We start from the raw sequence: 10,711 nt of genomic DNA, 5'->3' as shown, positions 1-10,711 counted from the left end.
ATGAGGAACTGAAATATATCCTTATTGGCGGGAAATTGTGTTCGGGAAATTGATGGGATTAAAGCCCGATAAATCCCTGGGTCTTGTTAGTCTGCATCCCAGAGTACTTAAGGAAGTGGCCCTGAAAATAGTGGATGCATTGGTGATCATTTTCCAACAATCTATCAACTCTGGATCAGTTCCTATGGACTGGAGGGTAGCTAATGTGACGGCACTTTTTAAAAAAGGAGGGAGAGAGAAAGCGGGTAAGTCTATACCGGTTAGCCTGACATCACTAGTGGGGAAAATGTTGCAATCAATCATTAAGGATGAAATAGCAGCCCATTTGGAAAGCAGTGACAGGATCGGACCGATTCAGCATAGATTTATGAAAGGGAAATCATGCTTAACGAATCTTCTGGAATTTTTTGAGGATGTAACGAGTAGAGTGGACAAGGGAGAACCAGTGGATGTGGTGTATTTGGACTTTCAGTAGGCTTTTGACAAGGTCCCGCACAAGAGATTGGTGCACAAAATCCAAGCGCATGGTATTGGGATTAATGTACTGATGTGATAGAGAACTGGTTGGCAGATAGGAAGCAGAGAATCGGGATAAACAGGTCCTTTTCAGAATGGCAGACAGTTACTAGTGGGGTGCCGCAGGGCTCAGTGGTGGGACCACAGCTCTTTACAATATACATTAACGATTTGGTTGAAGGAATAGAGTGTAATATCTCCAAGTTTGCAGATGACACTAAACTGGACTGCGGTGCGATCTGTGAGGAGGATGCTAAGAGGCTGCAGGGTGACTTGGACAGATTAGGTGAGTGGGCAAATATATGGCAGATGCAGTATAATGTGGATAAATGTGAGGTTATCCATTTTGGGGGCAAAAACACGAAGGCAGAATATTATCTGAATGGAGGCAGACTAGAAAAAGGGGAGGTGCAACGAGACCTGGGTGTCAAGGTTCATCAGTCACTGAAAGTGGGCACGCAGGTACAGCAGGCAGTAAAGTAGGCAAATGGTATGCTGGCCTTCAAGCGAGGGGATTTGAATATAGGAGCAGGGAGAACTTACTGCAGTTGTACAAGACCTTAGTGAGGCCAGACCTGCTTTATTGTGTTCAGTTTTGGTCTCCTATTCTGAGGAAGGACGTTCTTGTTATTGAGGGAGTGCAGCAAACTCTCCTATTCTTTTTCGAGTAATGCTGTGATCCACCCGAGGGTGCAGACGGAGCTTTAATTTAACATTTCTTCCGAAAGTCAACAGCTTCAACATTGCAAAATTCCCCAAATACTGCACTTGAGTGTCTGCCAAGATTATCTGCTCAAGTCTCAGGAGTGCGACTTAAACACACAAACTCCTGATTCAGTCGCGAATACCGTTACTGAACCAAAGCCGATACCAACGTTCACAACCGTATTATTTTCCTCAAGGTTTTTAGAAAGTTCCACGACATACCAAATTCATGGTGATGATTTATACAGACAGTTGCACATACACAGATATATTTATATGTATATATATATATATACAGATAGACAGACACAGACACACACACACACACATAAGCAAAAATATACTCGCACCAATCGACATGCACAGATGTCTTAGACATATCGAGGGATAGACAGGCTGAATCACTGTCGCATCTTTGGCTGATTTGTGCGTTTTTCTATACGTAAGTATCGTGAATATTGCAGTTTAATAAAAATGATTTAAAAAATGACAGTTTTGAAAGGTGTGCGACTTTATTCCTTCTATCTCAGGATGAGCTTTGCAGAGACCAGGTTAAATTGTGAAATGGAATGAAAAATGCTGAGAATCGTAGTCGGCAGGATTCGACCTGCAGGGGGAAAATACGATGGATTTTATCGTCCATCTCTGTCACCTCTTGGCCACGACTACTCATTATGTCTGTAAATGTTACTCAGATAAAACTCAGTCATCCACCTCTCTGCAGCAGATGACACAGAATTCTGAAAAATCTCCTCTTCCTGTATTTTTACTGCTCTGTATTGCACTGGAACTTTTTAATATGAATCTTTCCCAAGAAACAGAAGTAAACTCCTGCATTTTGAAAAAGCTTCCTGCCTGTTGGGGAATTGAAACCCTGCCTTCTGCATAACAGGCCGGGATACTAAGCACTATACCAACGAATGTGGGTTTGGTCAGAGCAGGAATCGAGCTGTGAAGAGAACTGGACTCCATGAGAAGTAGAGAGACACATTGAGAGACAGAGACAAACCGACAAACAGGGAGAGACAGACAACGAGATAGAGACAACGAGAGACAGAAAGTGTGAGACTCAGAAGGAGAGGCAGACGCAGTGAGAAAAAGACTCAAACACATACATATACAGAGATATGTGTGTGTGCTCTATAAAGAGAGAGAGGGAAAGAGTGAGTCAAAGACAGTGTTAATGACATTGACAAGGACAGAGACAGATCGAGAGAGAGCGACAGATAGAGAGAGAGAGAGAGACAAAGATATAAACAGACAATGATGGAAATACTCAGCAGATTCGAGACAGGAACTAACAGCGATAGGCAAAGAGATACAGACAGGCAGAGGCATAGACAGACAGAGATGATGTGAAAGAGAGAGACAGAGAGATTGAGAGAATCCCATTCGAACAGAACTGGACACCATGAGAAAGAGACAGACACATTGGGAACCAGAGGCAAACAGGGAAACAGGGAGAGAGAGACAGCGAGATAGAGACAGAGAGAGACAGAAAGTTTTAGACTGAGAGGGAGGGTCAGACTGAGTGAGACAAACACGTAAATACTTACATACACAGGGATGTGTTTGCGTCCTCCATAAAGAGAGGGAGGCAAATAGTGATGGATTGACAAGAAAAAGACAGAGACAAAAAGGGAGACAGATAGAGAGAAAGACAGATAGAGAGAGAGACATAGAAACAAAAACAGAAAATGATGGAATGACTCATCAGGTTAGAGACAGGGACCAACACAGAAAGAGATGATGGGAAAGAGAGAGACGGTCAGATAGAGAGTCTGAGAGAATCCCTTTGGAACAGAACTGGACAAGTGGCAGACTCAGAGAGACAAAGACTCAAACACATGTACAGCTCTCTAAAAAGAAATAGAGGCAGAGACTGAGCGATACAGATACCTTTCATTATCTGCTCAGAGTGTCACCGAAACATGCAAATGCAACAGATGTTAATCGGGTATCACTGAGCAGCATGGGAATTAGTCTTTGTTTAATTAAGCAATTACCAGTTGTGGGGTTCGAACCCTCGCAGTTATAATTCCATTGGATCTTAAGTCCAACACCTTAACCACTCGGCCATCCTAGACCCGGCAGAAACGGGCTTTGTCTCTGTCAGAATTTGGGCTTCAACTCCACCCCCACAGACACACACATGCACAGAGGGTTTCAGGGAGCATTTTCGAACATTTTTAGTGATATTGACATGGGGGCAACTCTCCTATTCTTTTTCGAGAAATGCTCTGGGACCTTTCACATCCATCCGAGGGTGCAGGCGGAGCTTCAATTTCACAACCGCATTATTTTCCCCAAGTTTTTTTAAAAGTTCCAGGACGCACCAAATTCATGGTGATGATTTCCACAGACAGTTGCACATACACAGAGACACACACACATAAAATAACCAAAAATATACACGCATCAACATAGAAACATAGAAATTAGGTGCAGGAATATGCCATTCGGCGCTTCGAGACTGCACCACCATTCAATAACATCATGGCTGATCATTCAACCTCAGTACCCCTTTCCTGCTTTCTCTCCATACCCCTTCATCCCTTTAGCCGTAAGGGCCATATCTAACTCCCTTTTGAATATATCTAACGAACTGGCCACAACGACTTTCTGCAGTAGAAAATTTCACAGGTTAACCACTCTCTGAGTGAAAACGTTTCTCCTCATCCCGTTTCTAAATGGATTACCCCTTACTCAAAGACTGTGATCCTTGGTCTCGAACTCCCCAGCAGCGAGAACATTCTTCCAGCCTCTAAGCTGTCCAATCTCGTCAGAATTTTACATGTTTCTTTGAAATCTCCTCTCATTCTTCTAAACTCCAGTGGATACCAGCCCAGTTCATCCAGTCTCTCCTCATATGTCAGTCCTGCCATCCCGGGAATCATGCTGGTGAACCTTCGCTGTACTCCCTCAATAGCAAGGACGTCCTTCCTCCGATTCGGAGACCAAAACTGAACACAATATTCCAGGTGTGGCCTCACGGAGGCCCTGTACAACTGCAGTAAGACCTCCCTGCTCCTATACTCAAATCCCCTAGCTATGAAGGGGAACATGCCATTTGCCTTCTTCACCACCTGCTGCACCTGCATACCAACAATCAATGACTGATGTATCATGACACCCAGATCAAGATATACAAAGATTGCCTTAGGCAAATAGATGGATAGACAGGCAGGGTCACTGTTGCAACTTTGGCTGTCTTTTGCGTTTTTCAGTCGAGGATACTGCCACTGAACTAAAGCCAATACCAAAGTTCACAACCGTATTATTTTCCCCAAGACTTTTTAAAAAGTTCCAGCACATACCAAATTCATGGTGATGATTTGCACAGACAGTTGCACATACACAGAGACATATATACAGAACGACAGACGCAGAGACACACACACCCACACACATAACCAAAACTATACATGCACCAACAGACATGCCTTAGACATACAGAGGGATAGACAGGCTGAATCACTGTCGCTACTTTGGCTGATTTTTGCGTTTTTCTATCCATATGCATCATGAATATTGCACATTGATAAAAATGAGAAATAGATGTCAGTGTTGAAATGTGTGGGACATTATTCCGCCTACCTCAGGATCCATTTTGCAAAAACCTGGTTAAATTGTAAAATGGAATGAAAAATGCTGTAAACTGTAGTTGGCAGGATTCGAACCAATGCACAGAAAACCCAAAGGATTTCTAGACCTTCGCTTTAACCAATCAGCAACAACTACTGCGTCTCTGGCACTTTAAATGTTGCTCAGAAAAAACTCAGTCATCCATCTCTGTGCAGCAGACGGCCACAGAATCCTGAAAAAGTCTCTGTTGCAAAAAATCTGGAAGAGGCAATCACCTCTTGCTGTATTTTTATTGTTCTATATTGCTCTGGAACTTTTTAATATGAATCTACACCAAGAAACAGAAGAACAATTCGACATTTTGAAAAAGCTGCTTTTCCGTCAGGGAATTGAACCCGGTTCTCCCGCCTAACAGGGAAAACATAATCACCATTATACGGACGAGGGAACGGGTTGCGTCAGAGCAGTAATCGAGCTGTGAACAGAAATCGACAGACACAAACCGACAAACAGAGAGAGACAGACAGCGAGAGAGAGACAACGAGAGACAGAAAGGGTGAGACTGAAAAGTCAGTCAGAGACAGCGAGAAAAAGACTCAAACACCTACATATACAGAGATGTGTGTGTGTGATCAATAAAGAGAGAGAGGGAAAGAGCGAAAGAAAGACAGTGATAAAGACAGTGGCAAGGAGAGAGACAGATAGAGAGAGAGCGACAGATAGAGAGAGAGACAAAGATATAAACAGAAAATGATGGAAATACTCAGCAGGTTAGAGACAGGAACTACCAGCGACAGGCAAAGAGAGACAGACAGGCAGAAACATAGAGAGACAGAGATGATGGGAAAGAGTGAGACAGTCAGACAGAGAGACTGAGAGAATCCCATTCGAACAGAACTGGACACGGTGAGAAAGAGGCAGACACATTGAGAACCAGAGACAAACAGGGAAACGGGGACAGACAGACAGCGAGATAGAGACAAAGAGAGACATAAAGTTTGAGTCTGAATGGGAGGATCAGACTGAATGAGAAAAAGACTCAAACACATACATACACAGAGATGTATTTGCGTGCTCCATAAAGAGAGGGAGGCAATTAGCGATGGAATGACAGAGAAAAGGACAGGGACAAAGAGAGAGACAAAGAGGGAGACAGATAGAGAGAAAGACAGATAGAGAGAGAGAGACATAGAGACAAAAACAGAAAATGATGGAAATACTTATCAGGTTAGAGTCAGGGGCTAACAGAGACAGGCAAAGACATAGACAGACAGAGATAATGGGACAGAGAGAGACAGTCAGACAGAGAGTCTGAGAGAATCCCATTGCAACAGAACTAGACACCGTGAGAAAGAGACAGATTGAGAGACAGAGACAAACAGAGAAACAGGGACAGACAGAGTGGGTCAGAGAGGTAGACTGAGAGAGACAAAGACTCAAACACACAAACACAAACACAGCTCTCTAAAGAGAGAGAGCGACACAGATACATTTCACAATTTCATTTCATTATCGGCTCAGATTGTCACATAGTTACAGAAAATTGGAGATTCAGCAGATGAAAATCGGGTATCACTGAGCATGATGGGAAAAATCTCTGTTTAATGAAGGAATTACCAGAAGGCGGGGTTGAACCCACGGGGCAATAAACCCATTACATCTTAAGTCCAACGCCTTTACCACTCGGTCATCCTGGTCCTGATCCTGTCAGTGGTTGGACTCTGCCTCTGTGAGAATCTGGGCTTCAGCTCCACCCCCACAGCGACACACAGAGACATTGGATTTCAGGGAGCATTTACGAACATTTTTCGTGATATTGACACGGGCGCAGCTCTCCAATTCTTTTTCGACTAAGGCTCTGGGAATTTTCACATCCACCCGAGGGGGCAGATGGAGCTTCAATTTAAAATTTCAGCCGATGGTCAACAGCTTCAACAATGCAAAATTCCCCTAGTACTGCATTTGAGTGTCATCCAAGATGATGTGTTCAAGTGTCAGGAGTGGGACCTACACACACAACCTCCTGATTCAGTCGAGAATGGAGCCACTGAACCAAAACCGATACCAATGTTCACAACCGTATTATTTTCCCCAAGTTTTTTAAAAAAGTCCAGGACGTACCAAATTCATGGTGATGATTTCCACAGACAGTTGCACATACACAGAGACATACATACAGATAGACATACACAGACACACGCACACACAATAACCAAAACTTTACACGCATCAACATAGAAAGGTAGTGACAGAGAAATTAGGTGCAGGAATATGCCATTCGTCCCTTCGATCATGGATCATCATTCAACCTCAGTACCCCTTTCCTGCTTTCTCTCCATACCCCTTGATTTCTTTAGCCGTAAGGGCCATATCTAACTCCCTTTTGAATATATCTAACGAACTGGCCTCAACGACTTTCTGCGGTAGAAAATTTCACAGGTAAACCACTCTCTGAGTGAAGAAGTTTCACCTCATCTCGGTCCTAGATGGCTTACCCCTTACTCTTAGACTGTAATCCTTGTTCTCATACTCCCTAGCAACGAGAACATTCTTTCAGCCTTTAAGCTGCCTAATCTCGTCAGAATGTTATATGTTTCTGTGAGATCCCCTTTCAGTCTTATAAACTCCAGTGGATACCAGTCCAGTTGAGCCAGTCTCTCCGCATATGTCAATCCTGCCATCCCGGGAATCATGCTGGTGAACCTTCGCTGTACTCCCTCAATAGCAAGGACGTCCTTCCTCAGATTCGGGGACCAAAACTGAACACAATATTCCAGGTGTGACCTCACCAAGGCCCTGTACAACTGCAGTAATATCTTCCTGCTCCAATACTCAAATCCCCTAGCTATGAAGGCGAACATGCCATTTGTTTTCTTCACCGCCTGCTGCACCTACATGCCAACTTTCAATGACTGATGTACCATGACACTCAGATCAAGATACACACAGGTTGTCTTAGACAAATAGATGGATAGACAGGCAGGGTCACTAAGGATACTTTGGCTGGCTTTTGCGTTTTTCTATCCGTATGTATCGTGAATACTGCAGATTAATGTAAGAAAGAAAACAGCGGCTGCATCGAAAGATGTGGGACGTTGCTCCATCTATCTCAGAATCAGTTTTGCAGTAACGTGGTTAAATTGTGAAACAGAATGAAATATGCTGAGAAACATAGTCGGCAGGATTCAAACCTGCGCAGAGAAACCCCGATGGATTTTTTGTCCATTGTCTTACCCACTCGGCCACGACTACTGGCTCGCTGCATCATTCAATGTTACTCAGATACAACTCAGTCATCTATCTCTGTGCAGCAAACGGCCACAGAATCCGGAAAAAGTCTCCGTTTGCTAAAAATCTGGAAGAGGCAATCTCCTCTTACTGTATTTGTACTGTTCTATATTGCTCTGGAACTTTTTAATATGAATCAACACCAAGAAACAAGTAAAATTCTGCATTTTGTAAATGCTGCCACCGCGTCGAGAAGTAGAACCACGGTCTCCGGCGGAACAGGCGGGGATACTCACCACTATACTAACGAGCATGAGTTCTATCAGAGCAGGAAGCGAGCTGTGAACAGAACTGGACACCATGAGAAGTCGACAGACACATTGAGAGACAGAGACAAACCGACAAACAGGGAGAGACATACAGCGAGATAGAGACAACGAGAGACAGAAAGTGCGAGACTGAGAAGGAGAGGCAGACTGAGTGAGAAAAAGACTCAAACATTTCCATATACAGAGATGTGTGTGTGTGATCTATTAAGAGAGAGGGGGAAAGAGTGATATAAAGACAATGATAAAGACAGTGACAAGGAGAGAGACAGATGGAGAGAGAGCGATAGAGACTAAAACAGAAAATGATGGAAATACTTCTCAGCTTACAGGCAGGGACTAACAGAGACAGGCAAAGACAGGGACAGACCGAAATGATGGGAAAGAGAGAGCCAGTCAGACAAAGAGTCTGAGAGAATCCCATTGGAACAGACGTGGCACCGTGAGAAAGAGACAGATTGAGAGACAGAGACAAACAGAGAAACAGGGACAGACAGAGTGAGTCAGACTGAGAGAGACAAAGATTAAACATACAAACACATACACAACTCTCTGAAGAGAGAGAGAGAGGTCGAGACCGAGCGACGCAGATACATTTCACTATTTCATTTCATTTCATTATCGGTTCAGAGTGTCACATTGTTACAGAAAATTGCTGATTCAACCGATGAAAATCCGGTCTCACTGATCAGAATGGGAGGAAATCCGTGTTAAATTAAACAGATACCAGGAGTGGGGGACGAACCCACGCGGAAAAAAAACCCATTGTATTTTAAGGCCAACGGCTTAACCACTCGGCTATCCTGGTCCTTTGAGAACCTGCATTCTGTCTCTGTGAGAATCTGGGCTTCAACCCCAACCCCACATACAAACACATACACATCGGCTTTCAGTGAGCATTTACGAACATTTTTAGGAAGATTGAGACGGGGGCAACTCTCTTATTCTTTTTCGAGTAATGCACTGGGAACTTTCATATCCACCCGAGGGTGCAGACGGAGCTTCAATTTAACATTTCATCCGAAAGTCAACAGCTTCAACATTGCAAAATTCCCCAAGTGCTGCACTTGAGTGTTAGCCAAGATGATAATGCTCAATTCTCAGAAGTGCGACTTGAACACACAAACTCCCGATTCAGTCGAGAATGCTGCCACTGAACCAAAGCCGATACAAAAGTTCACAACCTTATTATTTCCCCCAAGTCTTTTTTATAAGTTCCAGGACATACCCAATTCATGGTGATGATTTCCACAGACAGTTGCACATACACAGAGACATATATAGATATAGACAGACACAGAGACCCACACACACATAACCAAAAATTTACACGCACCAACGGGCATGCACAGATGCCTCAGACATCTCGAGGGATAGACAGGCTGAATCACTGTCGCAACTTGACTGATGTTTGCGATTTCTTAAACGGATGTATCGTGAATATTGCAGATTAATAAAAATGAGAAAAACATGTAAGTTTTGAAAGGTGTGGGACGTTATTCCATCTATCTCAGGATCAGTTTGGCAGAAAACTGGTCAAATTGTGAAATGGAATGGAAAATGCGAGAGAGTCGTAGTCGGCAGGATTCGAACATGCGCGGGATAACCCAATGGATTTCTAGTCCATCGCCTTAACCACTCGGCCACGACTACTGTGTCGCTGCCTTTTTAAACGTTACTCAGAAAAAACTCAGTCATCCATCTCTGTGCAGCAGATGGCCAAAGACTCCTGAAAAATTCTCCGTTTCCTAAAAATCTGGATGAGGCAATCTCCTCTACCTGTATTTTTACAGTTGTTTTTTGCTCTTTTTAATATGAATCTCGACCAAGAAACAGAAGTAAAATTCTACATTTTGAAACAACTGCCTCCCCGTCGGGGAATTGAACCCCGGTCTCCCGCGTGACAGGCGGGGATACTCACCACTATTAACGAGGAATTGACGAGCACCAGCTCTGTCAGAGCAGGAATCGAGCCACTGTGAACAGAAATGGACACCATGAGAAGTCGACAGACACATTGAGAGACAGAGACAAACCGACAAACAGGGAGAGACAGACAGCGAGATAGAGACAACGAGAGACAGTTTGTGTGAGACTGAGAAGGAGAGACAGACTGAGTGAGAAAAAGACTCAAACATATACATATACAGAGATGCGGGGTACGAACCCACGCGGGAAAAGCCCATTGAATTTTAAGGCCAACTCCTGAACCACTCGGCTTTTCTGGTCCTGTCAGAATCTGGATTCTGTCTCTGTGAGAATCTGGGCTTCAACCCCAACCCCACATACAAACACATACACATCACACTCCCTCAGTACCCTGTGTTACTCACACTCCCTCAGTACCCTGT

At 43.8% G+C, this 10,711-nt stretch overlaps 1 non-coding gene across 1 annotated transcript; it reads right to left on the bottom strand.

Annotated features, from left to right (window-relative positions):
• Positions 1 to 9,932: 9,932 nt before the first annotated feature.
• trnas-aga (transfer RNA serine (anticodon AGA)) lies at positions 9,933 to 10,013 on the bottom strand. Its single transcript has one exon. It is a non-coding gene; the product is annotated as a tRNA-Ser (tRNA).
• Between the last annotated feature and the right edge of the window lie 698 nt (positions 10,014 to 10,711).

Source organism: Pristiophorus japonicus, chromosome 23 (assembly GCF_044704955.1).
Source record: "Pristiophorus japonicus isolate sPriJap1 chromosome 23, sPriJap1.hap1, whole genome shotgun sequence".
NCBI classification, from domain to species: domain Eukaryota; kingdom Metazoa; phylum Chordata; class Chondrichthyes; family Pristiophoridae; genus Pristiophorus; species Pristiophorus japonicus.
The sequence above is the reverse complement of the archived record's forward strand: the minus strand, read 5'-3'. Positions and strand labels throughout refer to the sequence as shown.